The sequence below is a fragment of the Streptopelia decaocto genome, assembly GCF_964273445.1.
Source record: "Streptopelia decaocto genome assembly, chromosome: 6".
Classification (NCBI taxonomy): domain Eukaryota; kingdom Metazoa; phylum Chordata; class Aves; order Columbiformes; family Columbidae; genus Streptopelia; species Streptopelia decaocto.
The window spans coordinates 39,301,040-39,318,118 of record NC_138660.1 but is presented as its reverse complement, the minus strand read 5'-3'; positions in this window follow the sequence as shown (position 1 = coordinate 39,318,118).

Sequence of the window (17,079 nt, the reverse complement as noted above, 5' to 3'; positions counted from 1 at the left end):
AACAGTTCAGTTACAGCATCTTGGTTTCTTAGATTATCTCTGAATTACAGTGCCTAATGTTAACAAAGTCATTGCGAGAATAATAGCTTGTGAGTTTTGACCAGAGAGACTAGAGAGAATTAGCATCTACTATTAGAACTAGCTGTTGCTTTTAAGCCTGAATTTAGTGTACTTCAGCACACTGACAGAGCATCTCTTTTAAGGAACACCAGCATAATGTGCTTACCAATGAAGCAGTGATGGTTGCAATAAGCAGTGGACTTGACTAAGACAGGGTGACTGACAAGGAACCCACTGGATGAGAATATGGCAGGCCTGTGTGATGTTGTGTAAGGAATGTTTAACAAAGGAGTGTTGTTTTTACAAAACTGGGGACCTGGTCCCTGACCCCAGCTGGGGGTGGGGAAGGACTCAGAAACATCAGACTATGAATCCTTAATGTAAAACAAAGTCTCTTCAAACTAATCCTGGAATGCAAACTGATTACTTTATTTAAAAAGTTAAGCTAGTGGGAAGGGTAACCAAAAAGCCAGGAATCCATATTTTAAATAAATCAATATGGGGAGGGAGTTGCTAGAATTAGATGAATGAGACAGGTAAACTGAGGCAGGCATCAGGTAGTCTGTAAACCCTGCAGTGCCCAACCAATGGGGAACAAGGGAGGGAAATTGCAACTGGGATTTGGGGGGATATAAGCAGGGGCTCTTTGCCGTATTCCACATGCCTACCTTTAGACAGAACACCCAGTCGTGTAAAATTGTTAATAAAATATGCTTTGCTGAGAGATCCTTCCTGGGCCTGTTATATTGGCAAGATGATTGCTTCCTACAGTTTGGTATGCTACAGCTCTGGGGCCTCAGTTTCCCCATCACTTTATAACAGAGGACATGCAAACTGTGCTCTTCAAGAAATGCATTGAGATCCATTAATGTTACATACTAAAGAAACTATTATTAAGTATTTATCACTAGAGACCAGAGGTCAGATATTTCCCACGGCCTTGCTAAGAGAATCCAGTCAAAATCCCATAGGAGATCATACAGCATGCTCCTTCATGCATCCACTCAGTGTACTTGGCACCTTTCTTCACCAAAAGGGACCTCTGAGTCTTTTCATGGTTAGAAAGTCAAATCTCTCTCATTAGGCATTCCCAGAATGTAGGGCATCATGACATGACTCAATCTTATATATAAATATATCCATTGATGCTAAACAACCTCTAACCTTTCCTTCTTTCAGGTGCAAACTTCCAATGTCAGACTTGGGGACAACCAAGAATTCCCACTAACTATGCAGTATGCCTGCAGGCTTAACACAAGAAGTTTGTGTTGTGAGTTTTCTTCTTGTTCCTGTTAAATTGGTCTTTTGAAGACTAAGGGTTTGTGAGCTTTGCATGTTAAAGGCTAAACTTTCGTTATAGTGAAACTGATTTTTTTAAGGCTTGAAGGAGATTGAAGGTAAATCGAAAAGAACGCCATAGAGTCCTTGTGCAAGTCATTCACCTTGTAGAGCTCTAGGCTGAGAGAGCTCAAATGCCACTCTACATAACAAGCTCAGAAACACTAATTTAAATAACAAGCACAAACTCCACTTGGGATCCACACTGAGGCATTTGCGGATTGTGCAGCCTGAACTCCCAAACAACATTATTTGAAGAAAAAAAGAAGAGTAATTCCTTTTTTAAAGTGGTAATTCAGGGACCAAGTCTCAAAGCATTTGAACATTTCAAGGACTATTGCTATATCAAATTGTTCTTAACTACAAGTATTAAACTTTAAAAGGGACAGAGCACTTTTTTCAAATTCAAATTATTAGCTTCAGGTCTCACAAGGATAATACATCTATGCATATTTTTGTCACTTCAACTTTAGTAGCAAGTACATTTGTGCTTTAAAGCTGAAAAGTTACTGCTTGCTAATGAGTGATATAGAGGATGTGGAAACACCATCCTAATGGCTCAAAAATAATACACAAGAATAAAACCTGAAACACCTATGTCTAATACTGATCAAATAAACATCTTTGGGAGAGTATAACAGTTTTAATGGAAGGAAGATGCAACATGAACGACTAAATAAAAATATCCCATCTAGCCAGTGAAGTCCTTTGGTACAGATCTCTGTTAACTGGAATGCCACGCAGGCACTCCTCTATATTTATCCCATCATTTAAACTTGCTTTGCTATTGTAAAATGCTGTTCTTAAACTTCAGTGGAAATGTTTGCAGCTGGTTTGGACACCTCTCCATTTTTGAAAAGGTTGTTGTGATTACAATGTGTTTTCAACAGTATGGAATAGTATTTGCTGTTTTTTTACAGAACAAGTTTGCATTGTGAATGAATACATTTATTCATAAGACTGTAAAAGTTCATGCTAAAAATTCAGTTATTTCACTTGATTACCATCAGTTTTAAAGCTTTTTTTGTTCACCAAAAAAAGGCAAGATGCTAATTTTGCTTCTTTAAAATGAATAAAATATATATATTTTGGAAATGGATCCTGTCTCCTCTAAGAGGACAGATTTTACAGAAGTCTCTCTTTTAATTCAACTGAGCTCAGTATTTTGTCCATTTTGAAAGATTTTTTCATTCGAAAGTGATTTAAAAATCCTTTTAGACCAGAATAGTACTCTTATTGAAGAACTAGGTCATATTAGGAAAAAGAAAAAGTATAGTAAGCAAGATCTTCAGAGGTATCTTAGTTCCATAAGTAGTTTTAGAATTACTTATGTGAAATAGGCATCTAAATACCATTTTTTGGAACATAATTGAGTTGGAGCCCCCTTTTTAGCTGTTGTGAAGATGATGAATTGTACAAAAAATATATGCAGATGTAATGCAAGTATCTGGCTTAAGGAAAAAAAAATACGTAAGAAATGAAATGTTTATTTTAAAATTCAGTTAGTTTCGGTACAGTGTAATTTTTCCTTATTAGTTTTTCAAACTTGTTTTAAGACAAGTTCTACAATAATTCATATACAGTCAAAACTCCCATTCAGTCAATGGGAACTTTGCCCACTTGCAGGAGTACAAGCTGCAGCACTTGGCCCTAAGAATTTAATATAGCTATAATGACTCATTATTGAATGTTTATTTGAACAACAACTGCTTATTAATTGCATTAATCTCAGCTGATGAATGTAAAAACTGTTTAGAGAAAAGCTGGTTTTCTTTACATTAGCATGCAATTATTTAACTGAAAGGTTCAAAGAGACACATCTAATTACAGCGTTGCTTTGAAAGTATTTAAGCACCAGTTATTAAAATGTCATTTGAAATACACTTATGGACCTCCTGTAGTGTTGTTAAAATGCAAAATTCTGTTTTCAGATTAGTGCTTAGAATAATTTTTCTTTCAATACTGAACAAATCCTTACAAAATCTGTTTAATGTAAAGGACTGAACTGTTTCCTGTAAAACAGAACAAGAAGATTCAAGAATTTGTGCATGTGGAATGCATATGTCTGTGCTCAGGCTGAGATTACTGATAGAAAATCAAAATTAGTGATGCACAGTTACAAACAGGAAGTTAAAAATCCTGTTGCTGAACTGGCATTTATGGGGAAAGAATCTATTATTAGTGTAAGTAGTTGGCCATGTAGTTGTCTAACTAATTCAGCTTGCCATTTAGCATCTTCATATATTTGTCCTCAGAGTACTTCTACTCACCTATAAGAAAATACCACAAATATCTTGGTTGTCATCTGGTGTTTTAGTCACCTGTTTTTTGGGGATACTTGTTCCCCTATGATGTGCTTCCAATGTTCTGCAGAGGACAGGTAAGCAGAGCTTATCACTCTGCAGAAAATCCTGCCAAGCTCTGTACACCTGACACATGTGAAGAGAACAATCAGAAAAGGTGTCTTTGGTGCATAATGGAGCATCACAGTATCACAGTATGTTTGGGATTGGAAGGGACCTCAAAAGATCATCTAGTCCAATCCCCCTGCTGGAGCAGGAATGCCTAGGTGAGGTCGCACAGGAACATGTCCAGGCGGGTTTTGAATGTCTCCAGAGAAGGAGACTCCACCACTTCCCTGGGCAGCCTGTTCCAGTGCTCTGTCACCCTTACTGAGAAGAAGTTTCTTCTCAAATTTAAGTGGAACCTCTTGTGTTCCAGCTTGATCCCATTACCCCTTGTCCTATCATTGTTTGCCACCGAGAAGAGCCTGGCTCCATCCCCATGGCACTCACCCTTTATGTATTTATAAACATTAATAAGGTCCCCCCTTAGTCTCCTCTTCTCCAAACTAAAGAGACCCAGCTCCCTCAGCCTTTCTTCATAAGGGAGGTGCTCCACTCCCTTAATCATCTTCGTTGCCCTACGCTGGACCCTCTCCAGCAGTTCCCTGTCCTTCTTGAACTGAGGGGCCCAGAACTGGACACAATATTCCAGATGTGGTCTCACCAGGGCAGAGTAGAGGGGCAGGAGAACCTCTCTTGACCTACTAACCACCCCCCTTCTAATACACCCCAGGATGCCATTGGCCTTCCTGGCCACAAGGGCACAGTGCTGGCTCATGGTCATCCTGTTGTCCACCAGGACCCCCAGGTCCCTTTCCCCTACACTGCTCTCTAATATGTAATCTCCCAACCTATACTGGAACCTGGGGTTGTTCCTGCCCAGGTGCAGGACTCTACACTTGCCTTTGTTAAATTTCATTAGGTTATTCCCCGCAGCATGTCAAAGGTTTAGCAAAATCCTAATTGGTCAAAGACACATAAGGAATCTGGATACAAGGAGGCAAAGCCATAAACAGGCATATGGATGATAAGAGTAAGATACTCTTCCAGCAAGTTCATACTACAAAGAAAACATGATGTGGTAGAGTTGTTCATCTGCTGAACTTTGAGTGGGAAGGGTAGAAGTCTGAATGACAGTTTCCAGCCTCAGCACAAATTCTCTGCCCTATGGCTTAGGCACATAATAACTGTTCTTGCTGAAGTATTAAAGTACAGGTTTTCAGTCTTTCACAGATGCAAGGTGTGAAGAAAGCCTGTTAGATCCTTTTCTCACTAAGCCCCTAAACTGCTCATTTAACCTCTTTCCGCTCTTAAACTTCAAGCCTACATATTATTATTGATTCTTTCTTTCTTTCTTTTTCATGTTGGTGTTAATGTTATTGATCTTTCTGACTCACACTTTAATCCTGTCATTTTGTTTTCTTCTCTGCCTTCTGTTTCTTATTTCTCATGGGGAGGAGGTCTCAGAGCTCCTTTTTCAGGGCTCAGGGCTTAGGAACCTCCAAGGTCAGTACATGCTGTGGTTGTACCAAACAGGGACAGAAGAGTTGCAGCCAAGGAAGAAGGGCAGAAAAGCTGCAGGGCAGCTTGCAAGGAGTACTTCCAGTTAACGTTAATTAGCCATAAACCTCCCTAGACTGCTCAGCCTCGGGACAGCACTCATAATTTGTTTACACTCTTTGTAGAGACAGTCACAGCAAGCCAAGTTCTAAATGGCTTCAGGAGCCTAGACAAATGGGACTTGTTTGGGGGACATTCATGTAGGAGGCAGGGAGAGGAGCCTGTCGCTACCACCTCAGCCTCAAGCCCTGCCTCAAGTGACAGACACCTCGCAGATCCACGCACGCGAGATTTCTGACTTGCGCAGCTTCCCCAGGTGGAATAGTCGCAAAACAAAGAAATACACAAAGGTTTAAATATAATATGTGGAAATTTCAGGGTTAATTTTTCAAGTCAAATAATAGTGGAGGGGAAAGACAGATCATTTTCTGTGATAGGGAGTAAGGCAAAAGCTTTGCTAGTGACCACTAATAACAAGAGTTGTGACCAGTGCAGGAGGTTCTTGCCATCACTGTGGTGCAACAGCCTTGATGTCCTTAGCACAGAGGTTCTGGATCTGTCACTGGTCACCAGCACTAAAAAAAAATATATTGAAATAAAATAAAATCAGGTCTAGGACCTTATAGCATCGATTTGAAAGTGAACTTCCTTAACTTGTGATCTAGTTGTAGATTCACTCTTGAGATTTGCAATGCTATTACTGTATCGCTAGACCTGGAGATGGCTTCTACAGATAAAAAACTGAAAAGCAGAAGAAAAACAGAACCAAGAAACACAACATCTGCAGCCTCACACTTTTGACAATATCTTTGAATAAAAACATTACAAGTTTTTAGTAACAGCGTTATAACACTTGCTTTCCCAGCAACTAATTACTAGCCTTAAGCTCAAAGTTGTCAGCAAGGTGAAGGGCAATTGGCGTTAAGGCAGCTCCATAGCAGGGGCAGTGAGGAATCAGCTTTCAGGCTTGAATCACCATTGCATTCAATTTTCTTCTCCTCAAAAGTATCTAGATACATTAATACTCTACAGTAAAAATTATGGGCTGCTAGTTTGAAAGAGGTGTGCCAAGAATAGCATGTAGCATAGCAAAAGTTCAGAAACATGAGTGTGTATATTCCATGTTTCCTTTGCAAAAGTGGCCTTCCTGGTTCCTTGCCTTTTGTCTCCTGACTCTGCCTGCAGCACAAAAAGATTCAGAGAAGGGAATAGTAAGAGATTTCCAGTCTCCTATAAAAATCCCAACCTAATCACAGTGCTGGTGCCACTTCAGATCCCAACAGAGGGATCCGAGGGGCTCTTAGAGGTGATTAGGGGCAACTTCTCGACACAGTGCAGGAGAAGAAGAGCAGTGTAGCAACAGGAGTCCTGGTCCCTGCTGCGAGAGCAAAGCAGGGCCAGCGGCAGCTATCAAACTCTCTGCATGGGAACCCAGCAGGAGAATGACAGCAGCTCTTAAACCCACTGCAGGACATTAGAGAGGAGTACTAAAAAATACTAGAAAAAGCACACAGGAGTACTTAAATATTACTTGATCATTAACACAGTAATTACATCAGTGCTTTTCCTCCCTGATGCCATAACTTAAGAGGTTTCAGCATTTTCATTATAATCAGTAGCAGTTATTTCCTGTGGTTCATTGCCCATAAAATGTTCACCATGAAGAATAAAAAAGTAGGAGAGGAGGAAACTTTGCCATGATGACAATTAACATCCACTGTGGTGCTTGTGCAGCCCTGAGCTACAAATGACACTAGGGGGTGCTTCATCAGACTTCAGGGAGCCACACAAGGCACATTTGTTCCTGAAAGCTTTTAATAGATGCTTTTAACTAAGGTTTTTAATGGAACCTTTTCTGAGGAAACAGGACACTTCTTGAGCATGCCCAAATCTATTTTTTTTTTTAATCTTTTCACCAATATTTTAAAAACAAGGTTCTGTATTTGCTAGGTTATGTGGAACATGCAGTAGTGCTTCTACAATAAGGTAGAACCCAGCTACAGTGCAGAATGCATTTCCTACGGAGGTTGTAATCTCTGATGTAAGCATATAGAAAGTGAACTATCAAGCTCTGCTGCCATCAAAATGAAACTTCAAGAAAGTGATCAGATATGAATTTGTCTAACAAGTTCTCACACATTTTGCAAATGGGAATGCAAATGATGGTTCCTATCTACCAACCAGATTGCATGATTAATTAATGCATTACAAGAGAAAAATTTTGACACTTAAAGCAAGATTGCGTGACTCAGTGCATTAGTTTTTATGGTTTTCATCTGAACTGGGCAAGGAGTGATAACATTCAATTGACTTGAACTGTTTGTATTGATCTGCATAGAAGATTGGAAAAAAAAAAAAAAAAAGATATATTGTCTCACTATAAGCTTTTTCCTGGTTTTATTTGCTTTGCAAGAAAGCAATATTTTCCGGAGCACAGATTGAGTGCAATGGCTCTATAAAACGGCCCAGGAGGCTTTTGCAGCACCATTAGAAGCATATTCTCTCTGCTCAGAAGCTACTGAGCAATATTGCTGAGGAAATGGAGTCCCCTGGTATATTATTCCCACAGCTGCCATGATGAACCAGCACTTGAATTTCACTTGAAATAATTCTGAGCTGTGGTGACTATGATAAAAGTAGTGTAGTGAATTTCTCCCCTAAAATATTGCTTGCCATAGGAATGACTCCTTCAGAAATTGAATACCTTGGGAAATCACTTGAAATGAGAGAATTAATATTAGGACTACAGTTGTTGTTTTTCATCTTCATAATGCACCGTTTTATTTATTTATTTTCCCTTTTTTCTCCTTTTTTTTTTTTTTTTTTTCTTCCTGGAGTCCAGTTTTCCATGAGCAGCTTGTGGTTGCCTGGAATTCATCTGTTAACTGAAGTTACCCTCCAAGTGCTGAAGGGAGCAGTTGGACGCAGTGCAGATCCGGGCTCTGGCACACAAGCAGACAGTTTGGGAAGTAGCTGTGACTTGGGGTGTGACTGTGACTCGGGGTACAGCTCCTCCTGTTTTCTCTTCTCTGGCATATGGTCAGGAAGAGTTGGGGGTGCCAAGTGCCTTCTTTCACCCCTTCTCAGGGTGCAGCTGGCCCAGGCTGCCTCCACAGACCATGTCGCTTTCATCTCCTTTGAAGAGGGTTTCAGTGACTAGAGAAGAACATGTTAACAAGGAGCGATAAGCCAAGCATGGCACAAATTCGTATCCTCCACAGAAAGACCAAACTGGTGAGAATTAACAAACCATTTATGCGATACCCTTTGAATAAGAGCAAAAAGGAACCTTCCTGAGAAAAGGAAGGCATCTCCTCTCAAATTAATCCATGCCATCGAACTGCTGTAACTGAGAAGACCGTTTGTTCCCAACTGTTTAACTTTGCCACATTTTGTACCACCTGCAATGACATTTCATTACTGTGGAGTGACAGCAGCAAAACCACCATGCAGCTATCAGCAGGAAAGGAAATTAGTGATGATTATGATTAACAAAACAGCTCTGACTTAGCCAATGCTGAGAGGAGACAGCCTCCAAAGGAATCGAATACTGCAAGTATCAGGAATGAAATACCAGCACCACCCTGCGGTTGTCTCCACCTGGCCCTTGCTTGTGGCGGTCCAAAGGGACTGGACATGGTCAGGCAAGCTCAGAAGGAAGAGCATAGTTTCTTTCTGGATTTTCTCTGATCCTTTTTCATTTGGCTAATACTAAAAACTCACACTGCTACCCTCCCCATCTGCACAAAATCCAAAAAGCTTATCAGAAAAGACAGGAGGTTTTGTGGGACTTGAAGGAATTCCTAATGAATACTCTGCTCATCTGAAGCCATCATTCTGTCCTGTCTTCTTCATGTTTGCAGCTCTTGAAATTGTTTCCACAATGCAATGCAATCTGATGGCAAGCTTAAGGAAACACAACTGCACTCTAAACATAGTTCTGTCATAGTGTTTATAGATTTTTCCCATTCTTTTAGTCTCTGACTCAGAAAATTAAACTGGAAGATGGGTGTGAGTATGGAAGAAAGCCTCTCCTGTGAAAAAATTATACTATCTTCATATCTTTATGCTATAATTTTCTTTGTTGCAACAGCTACTGGCATAATTTCAACTAAACTGATGAACTCACATAAAAGTAATAAACGTCATTCAAGAAAATGCTTATGATGAATCAACAGATGTGAGGCTATCTGTGCTTCCCCCTGCACAGTTTGATAGTTAAAACGATCAACAACATACTGACTGATCTTCCATGTCGAAATTTTTACTGATAAAAAGGAAAAGTCCCTATATATAGAACACTAAACTAGTTGCAAACGTTCTTTCATCTTCTCTTCATTTTCTCATTTTCTCAGCAGTGACAAGGTTGAGTGCCTGTGGACCAGAATCAGAGGGAAGTCCAACAAGGCTGACATCCTCGTGGGTGTCTGTTATAGACCGCCCAACCAGGATGATGAAGGAGATGAATTATTCTACAAGCAGCTGGCAGATGTCTCAAAATCGACGGCCCTTGTTCTTGTGGGGGACTTTAACCTGCCGGATATCTGCTGGGAGCTCAATACTGCACAGAAGAGGCAGTCTAGGAAGTTCCTAGAGTGTATAGAGGACAATTTCCTTCATCAGCTGGTAAATGAGCCTACCAGAGGCAAGACCCCGCTAGACCTACTGTTTACAAACAGAGAAGGGCTGGTGGGAGATGTAGTGGTTGGAGGCCGCCTGGGGCATAGTGACCATGAAATAATAGAATTCTCAATACTCAGAGATGCAAGGAAAACCATTAACAAAACCTCTACGCTGGACTTCCGGAGGGCAGATTTTTGCCTATTCAGAAGTCTAGTTCAGAGCATACCCTGGGAAACAATGCTTAAAAACAAGGGGGCCCAGGAGGGTTGGACATGCTTCAAGCAGGAGGTTTTGAGTGCGCAGGAACATGCTATACCAGTGTGCCGAAAGGCTAGCCGGCGGGGAAGACAACCGGCTTGGCTAAACAGGGAGATTCTGAATGAAATCAGAAATAAAAAGAGACTTTACCGACTGTGGAAAAAAGGGCTGGCTACTTATGAAGAATTTATGGAAATAGCTAGATCATGCAGAAAAAAAATCAGGGAAACAAAAGTGCAATTTGAAGTTAATTTGGCCAATTCTGTCAGGGATAATAAAAAGTCCTTCTTCAAATATGTTAACAACAAAAGGAGGGGCAAGGAAAATCTCCATTCTCTGTTGGACTCTGAGGGAAATATAGTTAACAAAGATGAGGAGAAAGCTGAGGTACTTAATACCTACTTTGCCTCAGTTTTTACCAGTAAGACAGGTGGCCCTCAGGACAACTCATGTCTGGAGGTGGTTGACAGAAATAGGAACCCAAATAGGGCCCTTGTATTCCAGGAGGAAATAGTTGGTGATTTACTGAGCCATCTGGATCCTCACAAGTCAATGGGACCAGATGGGATCCATCCTAGGGTGATGAGGGAGCTAGCAGAAGAACTTGCCAAGCCTCTCTCCATCATCTTCCAACAGTCCTGGCTCACTGGGGAGGTCCCATATGATTGGAAATTGGCCAATGTTACCCCAGTCCACAAAAAGGGCTGCAAAGCTGACCCTGGCAACTACAGGCCTGTCAGCCTGACCTCAGTGCCTGGCAGGGTTATGGAGCAGATCATCCTGAATGGAATCACACAGCACCTTCAGGATGGACAAGGGATCAGACCCAGCCAGCATGGGTTTAGGAGAGGCAGGTCCTGTCTGACCAACCTGATCTCCTTTTATGATCAGGTAACTCACCTGGTGGATGAGGGGAAAGCTGTGGATGTGGTCTATCTGGACTTCAGCAAGGCCTTTGACACTGTCTCCCATAATATACTCCTGCAAAAGCTGGTAGCCCATGGCTTGGACAAGTGTACTCTACGCTGGGTTAAGAACTGGCTGGAGGGCCGGGCCCAGAGAGTGCTGGTGAATGGGGCTGCATCTAGCTGGCGGCCAGTCACTAGTGGTGTTCCCCAGGGGTCGGTGCTGGGTCCAGTCCTATTTAACATCTTTATTGACGATTTAGATGAAGGGATTGAGACCATCATCAGCAAATTTGCTGATGACACCAAGTTGGGAGGGAGTGTCGACCTGCTGGAAGGCAGGAGGGCTCTGCAGAGGGATCTGGACAGACTGGAAAAATGGGCTGATTCCAATGGGATGAAGTTCAATAAAGCCAAGTGCCGGGTGCTGCACTTTGGTCACAACAACCCCCTGCAGCGCTCCAGGCTGGGCGCAGAGTGGCTGGAGAGCAGTCAGACAGAAAGGGACCTGGGGGTACTAATTGACAGGAAGCTCAACATGAGCCATCAGTGTGCCCAGGTGGCCAAGAAGGCCAATGGTATCCTGTCCTGTATCAAAAATAGCGTGGTCAGCAGGACAAGGGAAGTGATCCTTCCCCTGTACTCTGCATTGGTGAGGCCACACCTGGAGTATTGTGTTCAGTTCTGGGCCCCTCAGTTCAGGAAAGACATTGAAGTGCTGGAGCGAGTCCAGAGAAGAGCAACAAGACTGGTGAAGGGACTTGAGCATAAGACCTATGGGGAGAGGCTGAGGGAGCTGGGGTTGTTTAGTCTAGAGAAGAGGAGGCTTAGAGGTGACCTCATCACTCTCTATAACTACCTGAAGGGAAGTTATAGCCAGGTGGGGATTGGTCTCTTCTCCCAGGCAGTTAGCAATAGGACAAGGGGGCATGGGCTTAAACTCTGCCAGGGGAAATTTAGGCTGGATATTAGAAAGAAATTCTTTACAGAGAGAGTGGTCAGGCATTGGAATGGCCTGCCCAGGGAGGTGGTGGACTCGCCGTCCCTGGAGGTTTTTAAACTGAGATTGGACATGGCACTTAGTGCCATGATCTAATAAACGGACTAGAGTTGGACCAAGGGTTGGACTCGATGATCTCTGAGGTCTTTTCCAACCCAGTCGATTCTGTGATTCTGTGATTCTGTGATTCTTCACATTAGCAAGCCTTCCAAGGATTTGACAAATTTGTGCATGAAATTCTGTTAATCTTTGACAATGTATTTCTATCTTTTCAGAAAATCAAAAAGTGACATATACATAACTAATAGCTGGAATTTAACACCCCCAAAATGACTCACCCTTTCCTGCTGACTGAATTGTATAATGAAATCAAAATAATAAACATATCCAAAATACAAGTTGAGTTTTAGGATGCATGTGCTCATCTGTGGTACAGGGTGTTGTTACCACCTGCACACTGGTTGACTGAAACCTAGCAAGGAGAACACTGCAGATGCATCCCAACAAAATGTCTACTTGCAGCAGATGCTCACAGATGAGCAGACAATCACAGCCATGGCAAACATTGCCGTTGGACCAGTTAGCTCAGCAAGCTGTCCTGGAAAACACCCACATCCCCACTTCAAAGGAAAAAGCAAGTATTAAAGAGTGGACAGCTGGGGTCCCAGCACACCCTATTCCTCACCATAAAGACCTGAGGAATGTGTAAGCAAGCTATTTTTATAAAACTTCCAGTTTCTGGAATTACTTCCTTCCCACACTGTAAATTACCTCTAATTTGGGTGAGTTCAAACTTTTGTTAGTGTTTTGGGGTAGGGTTGAGTGTTTTCTTCCCACAAGGAAGGCCTGAGAAGGAATCTGTGTGGGAGTCTGTCGGACTGAGTGATTAGTTTAATATTGCTGAGATTTTATTGTAATATTAATGATGTGTTATGATGCCTAAGGTCCTGGATAAGCATAATTTATTATTTTAAATCTAAATAAGTAAATAAATACAAGAGTCATAGGAGAAGCTTCTTGCTTAATCTTATCAGCACTGTGGCATAACCACAGTCATATTAAAATTAAAATAGAGTATATATTCTACCCATTTAAGAAACTACACACAGTGAAACTGATTTTATTTAAACATTAAGAAAAACAAAAAGATTATGAAATTTATCAGCAAAGTATATATTGCCCTCTACTAGTTTACTAAGAGAGTAAAGATGGAATTCAGGCCACCATAAGGGACATGCAACTATCATTTTCCCTTGATTACAAGATAAATTACTGAATGAACATTTTGAATCTTGTTGGTACAGCAAATCCCATCAAAACCAGTAATGCCCTTCTTATTTTATTCACATGTTTTAATCATTACACTAGCTCTTCATTCAGTCTACTGCCTGCATATTAGCTTTTAAAAACTGTAGTAAAAAGAAATGATTTGCCATCAACCTAGAAAAATAAATCCAGCTCAAGATTTACATTTTTCCACATTTTCTAACTTTAAATTTGTGGAGAAACAATCACTGTTTTTCCACTACTCTAAATATGTATTAGTATATAATATACATATTTTTTAAATGTCAATAGTAAACATCTGGCTGCTCACCGTCATGTATTTTATACATTTTTTTAAACCTCATGAGCATTTTGAGTGCAGCTGGTGAGCATGACCCATTCTGTATTTGTCAGAAGCATGTATTTTAGGGAGGTAATCTGATCCTTCATTATGACAGAAAAAGTATAGCAACAATTAAGTCAGAAGTAGTCTTACAATTAATTTAATCATAGAACTGATTTTATTAATATATTAACATCATTAAATTCTGTATTAGTTATGGGTTGGGAAATAGCTTTGTACATCCACTCCTCGGGCTTACTCAATCTAATGCCATCTCAAAACCAGCCAAATCTAAGGAAAGAAAATTAAAAAAAAAGACAAAATGTTCTAGTCCATGACAGACTATTATACACAAAGTTTTTCATTAAGCTCATTGCAGGACACCTCAGTTTCTCCTTCAAAGAAAATTCCTGTTGACTCAGTGAGAGTTTTGGCCATCTAAAGGACAAAGGGCCGTGGACCAGAGTCATACACAGTCACATGTCATTTAAAAGCGTCAGTTGGTCAGTTTAGTGGAATTGGGGCAAGATCCCCAAGGGAAATCTAAACAGACCAAATTGTCTTCTGTTCAGACAGAAGAAAGCATCACCTCTTTAAATTGGTTGAATTCCTGTGTTTAAGCAAGGTCTTTATTTGTTTCTCTCTTTTTTTCTTTTTTTTTTTTCCCTCTCATTCTTGTCTTTGGAGAATGTAGCTACCGTGAGCATTTTCCATTAAATATAGGTGCAACATGGATAGCAGATATGATACTATAGGATTATGGAGGGCTATAGAGCACTGCAGCTTACATTTCTATTTCCTTGCTGTGTGATTCAGCTTATTACAAAAACTTTGTATTTTTTTCTTTTTTTTTTTTCTTTCTCTTCTCTCCCATCTTTCACACAGAATCACAGAATCACAGAATCACAGAATCACAGAATGTTAGGGATTGGAAGGGACCTCGAATCTTTCCCTCTATGTATTTCATGCAGTTAGGAGTAGTGCCACATTCTTACCATGTACATGCAGTGCTATGTCAACAGGGAGATCAGACTTTTGATTATGCCCAGAAGTTCCATTTTCAGTAAGTACTTCACACATCTACACATATGGTTATCTAGCTAGCTGAAACCCATTTCTGATTGGGATTATTTTGCTTTCCCTGGCTTTAATGGAAAGACATAAAGAAGTAGCTTTAGCTTGACTTTCAGAAATTAGTCTTTCTGATCAGGAGTTAGTGTTCTGTGGAATTTTGTCAATAAGGTCATTAAAGTTTGAAGAAAAGGAGGTGCTACAATGCAGCTAAATGGCGCATGCCAAAAGAAAAGGTGATGGGGGTTCCTCTTGGTGGTGGGGGACCCTCTTGGTCAGGTGGGCTTTTCAGCAGATACATAATATTTTTACCTTATGCAAACTCATTAAGCAGGCCTACTTTTTTGAATATGACACATCTCAAAACATGACATACCCTTTTCATAGACTGAAAAGCATTTGAAATTGACAGGAAGGCTTTTTATCCTTCAGATAAATTTGTATTGATTCCCTCTAGACTTGAAAAAAAACCCAAAAACCAAAATTGCAGCCAAGAGCTAATCGATGCCCTTCTTTTGGGAAGCTTGCCTATAATCTTGAATGAATTTATTTTAGCACTGTGTAGTTCAGATTAACTCCATTCCTTTAGATACGATATTCTCAAATTTCAAAAAGTAGGACACCGGGTTTTCCTAAAGCAGAAATGATTCATTACCCAGAAACATCTATAGTGTCATGATGACAACATTCACCGGTATCCATCTACCTGAGACTCCCAGACCCATCTCACATTTAGTGAGAAAAAAACAAAGAACTAATGCTTCACTTCGTTATCTTCTTCTCAGCTAATTTTCTTTTAAATTTCATTTTCAGCCCTTTCTGCATTGCAGAGAAGTATGTGTCAACAGACCAGAATTAAAAAGGTGACAAACTGTGAAGAATTAAAACTTCTAATTTAACAGATGAGCAACTGCAAATAACGAAACCTCAGACAAACACAATTTTAATGAAAGGTGACATACTGGAGATAGGAGATTTTTTCCCCTCTCTCTTCACCAAGTAACAACAAATTAGTTTAGGAAGCCATGCAATAATGCTGTGAATGCAATAACAAATTCATATCCTGTGCTGTTAGTTTTGTTTGCTTGTTTGCTTTCTGAAACCATATATGACACTTCTTTTGTAATAGTATATTTTCTTCACACTAGATGTGTCAACCTTTGTTCATGTCTGGACTGGCTCTCATTCTTATTACTATCAGGTAAAGCTCTTATTTTTCATCTCCTCAGTGAAGCTTTACATTTTAGCCTGGGGAGTGATGAGGGAGGGCTGGCACTGCAGCAGCCTTTGTGAAGTTCTCTAGAACCTTGTGACATTCACATGCAGAGAACTGGCTTCTTATATGTTGGCCACTTGCTTGTACTGCAATTTACCAGAAAAACAAAACATGTATGTAGAGGAACCTACTGAGCATGAAGTAACACTCCTTTGCTCCTTTTAGAGAGCTAAATCCAGGTTAATCACAAGTGGTTTCCCTGAAGTCACCAAGCCAAATCCAGAACCCATATAAAGCAATAAAGCTTTGTGGAAGTTAATGAGTAGCCACACTGATTAACATTTATTTGGGATTTTAACCTGTTCAAATGCAATCTATATATCTTAGAGATGAATGCAGTACTCCTTAAGTACACCCAGCAATGAATTAAAAAGCCAGCAGAGTGCTAAACCTACTTTAAAAGAAATAGCACTAACTCCGTTACTCGAAGGGTGTAATTTAGATCAATGCATGTGAATTTTATAGGTGGTTCACCTACTGTTGGTAAGCATCACTTGGCTACATCTCTGAGGATCACATTTAAATAAGTTTCTAGATGTATGCAATTAAACTCAAGTGAGCACAAAGAGAGGCTGAATACCTTCAGAGTACTTGTTAACAAAACACTGTGTTTAGTACATAGCAGGCAGGTGCCACATGTAGCATTAGGAAGGCCTGAACCTAAAATGCATTGTCATACATAAGATCACTGAAATAGCTCTTTTTATCCTACTACACTTCAAAGTATACGGTATGACAAGGACTTTTCTTAATTATAATTAAGTGAACAAAATAACAAAAAAAAATTATCCAGATCCTATGAATGAGATTTCCAACCCAGTAACTGAGAGTCTTTGAGTTATAGGAGTCAACTCCGAGCATCCTTTCCAGCCTGCAATCCTGCAGGTAGCTTCCCCAACTGTTCATAGCATGCGTATGGTATCAATTCCCCTGGATAGCACACTACCCTAATTTTTACCTACTCCCTACTTGTATACTTGAACATAACTCTTGTATTAATTTCCATACCCGTGGCAGGTGCCACAGTAAATCAA